The sequence below is a fragment of the Sceloporus occidentalis genome, unplaced genomic scaffold, assembly GCF_023333645.1.
Source record: "Sceloporus occidentalis isolate IW3139 unplaced genomic scaffold, rSceOcc1.0.p SCAF_8, whole genome shotgun sequence".
Classification (NCBI taxonomy): domain Eukaryota; kingdom Metazoa; phylum Chordata; class Lepidosauria; order Squamata; family Phrynosomatidae; genus Sceloporus; species Sceloporus occidentalis.
In genome coordinates, this window is record NW_028316988.1 from 52120911 (window position 1) to 52127233 (window position 6323).

Consider the following 6323-nt stretch of genomic DNA (forward strand, 5'->3'; position numbering starts at 1 on the left):
CATATGGCTCAGCAATTCTATCAAGTACACGCAATGAAGTAAATGATAACAAAATAACAAAATAAGCTATTGTGGTAGAATTCAAAGATATAGCTGTGTTAGTTTGTAATATCAGTATGTAGAAAGATATCTTGGAACATCTTTTTGACTAACTGAAAGAAAGATGTGACTGAGGAAGACTGCTGCCAACTCCTTTCTTTCACTTAGTCTAAAAGGTGCTACAAGTTCTTTCTACAAAATAAGCTATTGGCATTGCTGGTGATGGTGCAAATTGCTATAGAGCATTTCACTGTTGCATTATGTACCCACCTGGAAAACATTTGTGTGAAAGCAACCATAATTACCTCTGTTCAGGACAGAGTTAACTCCCACCTCCCGCTAGCAGCTGGCTTTTCTCTCCTTCCTTGCAAAAAGAGAGTAAGCAATCTCTCCTCCAGCTTTCAGCTGCACAATCTCTAGCGTGGCCAACTGAGAGAACTGCGGTGTCTTTAAAATTAGTGTCACCTTATTTGCCTTTTCAGGTTCATTTATGTCACTTGCCACAGGAGCCAGAGTGCAATTTCTTTTTAATCATTTCCTTATTCCCCCTTGAAAAGTCCCAGCCTTAGCCAGTTCAAGAGTGATACAGAAAAGGAAAGAAAGCCCACCTGTACTTAATTTGGTTCCCTTTCATCAGAAACTTCACTGAACTACAGAGTCACTCTGTTAGGCCACAGATGTTGATGCAGCTCCTGACATCAGCTGTCAAAAACAGCACTTCCTAACCACCTGCTATTTGCATGCAAAACATGCCTCCCTGTTGAGACTCAAACTGTAAACACATTTTGGGGAGAAAATAACTGTCTTTGTCTTCAAGAGACAAGACTCATTTGTCTGCTTGCTTGCTTGCATAGGGAATGCAAAAATTATAGCAAGAGAATCCATGAGGGAAGTGATCTTCCTAACAGAGCACATGTTTTGTGACTTTATGGATGCAAGGAATTTTAAAACATGAAGAGGTCATTCTATAAGAATGGTTCCATGAGTATTCAGATGTTACTGGACTGCACCTCCCTTTATCCTTGCACAGTGGCCACACTAGCTAATGGCACTAGCAGCAACAATTCAGCCACTTTGAGAAATGAAGGCTGGGAACCTTTGTCCTTGGACATAGGCTATTATATCCCAAATCCATCCCATTGATCTATTCTGTTTCGTGTTGTCTCTTGTGCAGCAAAGCAAATTCTCTGAGATGTTATTGAACTGCAACTCCCCCATTCCTCACCAGTGGCTGTGCTGGCTGGAAGCCATAGCACAATAACTTCTGGAAAGCTGTATTTCACCTACTCCTATTCTACAGATAGAATGGCAATGGTTCACCTTTCAGATGGTAATAGGAAAGGGTGGCATTGTTGTTTCAGTTCATTATTGATCAAATTCTCTTAAGTGTTCTGGGATAGGAAAATGTGGACCCAGGTGGAAGATTCCCAGTCCTATCTGAATAGTACAAGAGACTAGGGAGATTATCACACAGGGGTTATCCCATCCTTGTCCCATTCCTATCCCATCCTTCCTGTGCGATCGGAGGAAGGACTTTCAGACAACGTCAAGCAGATCTCTTCAATAACCTGTCTGAAAATCATGATTGACCACTATCGCACAAAAGATTTTCAGATGATGTCATGCAGATCCCATCATTAACCAGTCATTAAAGCGACATAGGCCAGCATTTTGCATTAACAGGTTTGCGTTATTTCAATGCCACTTTAATGACTTTTAATGCTTTAAAGATTCAGTGGCTTAGTGGTTATGATGCCAGTTCTGATGTCGAAAGATTGGAAGATTGGCAGTTTGAGGCTCAGGTGCTGCATAACTGGGTGAGCTCCTATCACTAGTCCCAACTTCTGCTAACCTAGCAGTTTGAAAGCATGCAAATGCTATTAGATCGATAGGTACCACTTCTCAGTGAGAAGATAATGCACAGATATAGGATGGGAGACACTTGGCTAGACAAGCAGTTCATATGAAACAGATCTAGGAGTCTTAGTATAGTCAGAAGTGTGATGCAACAGCCAAGAAAGCCAATGTGATTCTTGGTTGCATCAACAGGAGTATAGTGTCTAGATCAAGGGAAGTGATAGTATCATTGTATGCTCTCCACTGTGTGCCCTCTGTATGCAGAATAGTTCTTATGTTACCCTAAAAGGTGAGGGGCATTGGGGGTCCCCAACTGCAATGTCAGCATTTCAATTGAAATTTGGAGAAATTATAACTCAAAGGAGGCTTGCAAAAAGGAGGTAACTGAAGGATTTTTTCACTTATTTATAGCAGTAATAACTGTAGAGAGTGCTCTAGTTTCAGTAAATAGTGTTTTATTTAGAAATGTGCCAGGGTGCACGCAAACATACAAGAACTGAGGTGAGTTTAAGAATAATCCACGGCTATTAGAAAGAAAGGTGTGGAAGGTTGGATAGAGGTAAGTCGGGGGTTAAAGAGGACAGTAATTACCAGCCCTGAAGAGAGGTCTGTGGAAAATGCAAAGTGTTTCAGACTATGTATGTGGGTTACACAGAGGGAGCCCTGGTCTGTGGTTAAGGCTGGGATGGATATTTATACTCCATTTCATCCCCTTGAGTGGTATGCTGTGTTATATTCAGTGAAAAAGGCCATAATGGCTTTTCCAGGGGACTGTTAAAAGAGTTCAGAATGGCTGAAAGCTTTAAGTCCAGAGTGCCAATACATTTATTAGATTTGAGACAATCTCTTAATGATCGCTCTGGAAGTGACTGTAGGAACAGTGTCATACAGTGAAGTATGGACACTGATTGTTTTTTGATACAACTTGCTTTTATTCCATTGTAAGCAGAAAAGTAGAGAGTCTCGGGGGGGGGGGGGGCAGAATATACCAAACCCTTTTAGTGTTGATCTTAGTTTTATCTAGGGCTCCACATGTCCTTCAGTCAGCATAGCTCCTTCACATGTATAACATCTAGTTTCCACAGGTCATCATGACCCTAAAATATACCCAACTCTTGATATTAGTTATAATAATAATAAATAATTTATTTATAGCCCACCCAATCACGAGGAATCCAGGCAGGTTACAACACTAAATATACATTATTATTATTATATTAGTTATGAAGCTGCATATATAGCGAGAGTAGTGCAGGGTATGCTTACATTTACATTATTCCTTAATTAAGATTTTGGAAAGAATCTTCTCTGATACTCATGAATAATCTGAGACATATGTTTCCTCCTGGGGTTAGGAGCACAGGACCCCCATGAAAGTGGGGGGGGGGGGGGAATCAAATAAGAAAACACTATTTTTTTAAACCTGAGAAACCATCTCTATAGGAATCTCTGGGTCCTCCAACACAAATCTGTCGTCAACATCAGCCAAAAATAGACATAGAATCATGCTGAAGCATCTAGGAGTGCCTAGAGAAGTGTTTTCTGGTTTTTCTTCAGATTGTATTAATCTTTCACCTTTTATTAAAGATTTCCATGGAGAGAAACATTTATGAGTTTGTAACCATTTTTTTGAGGCTTTGGGAGCCCTGGTGACAATGTGGTTAAATGCCTGTACTGCATCCACTCCCTCACAAACCATCAGGTTGAGAGTTCAATCCCAGACAAGGGGGATCAAGCTCGACTGAGGCTTGCATCCTTCTGTAGGTCGCTAAAATGAGTACCCAGCTTGTTGGGGGCAATTAGTTTACACTTTGTAAACCACTTAAGTGCACTGATAAGCTGTGCAGAAATGTACTTGCTATTGCTATTGCTATTTTCTCTAGCAATCTCTAGATATTCCAACACAACTTTATGGTAAATTTTCAGCAGAATGTATCTAGAGGACCTAGGGATTCCTTAATCAAATCCACAAATAATTAAAACCGCAAATGTCAAAGCCACAATTGTGGAGGGCCAAATGTATTTACTCCCTGTGCTTCTGCATTAGATTAACATAAGAGGGACCTACTGGGCCACCCTCTTCTGAAATGTTAGGACTATAACCTGAAGCCCTGTATTATAATGCAGTAATATTCCTGGCAGCTCCAGGTGGGGGTTGTCTTTCTCACCATGCATACATGGAGATATCTAAGAAACACCTTTCTGCATGAACAGAAGAGCAGCAAAAATAATGGTGGCAGTGGTGGTAACACACATGCACACACCTGCAATTTCATGCCACTCTGTGTTGAAAAGGAAAGCAATTTCCCAAGCCAGTCTTTTCATATTTCCTTGCAGATAAAGACCCTGCAGAGCCAGCCATTGAGGAAAGAAGCAGCCATAAATACAGCCAGCCAGTGTCAAGAAGTGCATGCTAACAATTTGGCATATTAATACCAGCTCAGCATTATGCTCCACCAAAACTGGATAAGTTCTCACATTATATGTGAAGCTGCAATTGTCCAGAGAGAGAGAGAGAGAATGATTTGTATATCACCAGAGAGATTTTCCAAAGAGGTCAAAAGCAAGGTGTGTTGTCTTCAAACATAATGTGTTTTATATTTATTTGTTTATGACCCTATGCTAGAGCAAAAGAGATATAGAGCCCGAACAGACAGGCCAAAATAAAGCTGCTTCGGGTCACTTTGGAGTTTAAATGACACATGCATCTTAGGAGGCCAGAAGCTGTGCCAAAGCTGTGCTCCATCATTTAAACAGCATACCTCCAAAGTGACCTGAAGCAGCTTTATTTTGGCCTGTCTGTTCAGGCCCATACTTAGAATGAAATAGTTCTGAGTCAAAGAATTTGAGGATCATAAATGAATGGAGATTTGGCCATACAAAAATCAAACACTAATCACACAAGCTTCCCCCTACACACACACACACACACACACACACACACACTTACCTTCATTTGAGCAGTATGATTTAGGGCTGGATGTAGTTAAAGAGCTAGGAATCAGACGTTCTTGCCTTATCTGCTGAAACTCACTCAAAGATTTAATTATGGACTCCCATGTGATTTCTGTCTACTATAGGGAAAGGAGGACTTTGATGAAACTACTTTTTGTCCCCTTCCAAAGGACTCTTTATATAAAGCAATTTCACTTGCTGCAAGAGCAAGTGGATGAATGGCACTGAAGATGAAATTGGCCACCAAAAACTCAGTTGAACTTAGTATAGTGAGGAGTTACCTTTGGATTGTGTGTTCAACTTCTTCTCTCCTGCTCTGGGTTATGTAAATGCTAATTCCTTTGTACTTCTGAATTTCTCTTCTATCTGTAAAACACAGTATTTGATATAGCTCTGTACCATCACTTATTATCCTGCATCACTTAAGGAGCATCTGCAAGAGCTGACAGTGTGACAGCACTTCTTTTTCTCTGTAAATTAAGAGAAGACAAATGAGACAGAGTCTGGGAAGACAGAAATGAATAAAGCAGGAAGTAGCTGCCTTCAAATGTTGAAAGAGACCACAGTAGCATAAATTAGGTTTGTGATTTTTAAAAGAAATCTCTTGTGATTGAGCTCTGTCCAAGCATTTGAAAACTGCCCAATCTTTGTGTTCTGAGTCTTATGGTTTCCTATGGCCTCTAGTTCATGTTCTTTACATGTACCAACACACAATTACACATCTTCAGTTTTTGTTGAAATTTGTAGTATCTTCATGTACTTCAGATCATTTAGTAGATGGGAGAAGACAGATTATCAGGGCTGGAAAACAATAGTACTCAGTTAATATTACTGTTGGGAAGTAATAAGAAGTCAAACCCATAGATTGAGAGTAAACATCATACAACCATCCAGATGTGGTTGAGCTGCAGTTTCCAGCATCTGTAGTCAGCTGGGATGGCAGTGTAATAGCATCTGCAGGGCCACATGATTCTTACCCCAGTCTTAGAGCAATGACATTGAACACTCGGACAATGGAAATTAGACTATATGGCACAAAAAAGAGAGTGGTTGGCCAGCCCTTCCTGCCAGGAATGATGCCCATAGTGCAGCCTTAGTATCTATAGTAGAAATACAGATTGAGTCCTTCCTATCCAAAATGCTAGGAAACCAGAAGTGTTTGGGATTTTGGATTTTTTAAATTAATTTTTGAACATTGCATATTTCCATCTAACAATGACATTGCCTAACCCACAGTTTACCAGTCAGTCAGTCATTGTATTCACTAAAATCCATTACAAATAACACATTTTAACAATTGGTCTGGAACAATATCATGGGAAACCTTGTTATACACCTTACTGAAATCAATACATATTACATTCACAGCATTCTTCTCAGTTACTTAACTTGTAACTCTATCATAAAAAAGGATAAATTTAGCCTAGCAGGATTTATTTTTGAGGGAACCATACTGAGTAATTACAACATTC

The 6323-nt window shown here is 40.0% G+C and overlaps 1 pseudogene; it reads left to right on the forward strand.

Moving 5' to 3' along the window:
* Positions 1-3433: 3433 nt before the first annotated feature.
* LOC149308921 (U5 spliceosomal RNA) lies at positions 3434-3543 on the forward strand (annotated as a pseudogene).
* The last annotated feature ends 2780 nt before the right edge of the window (positions 3544-6323 follow it).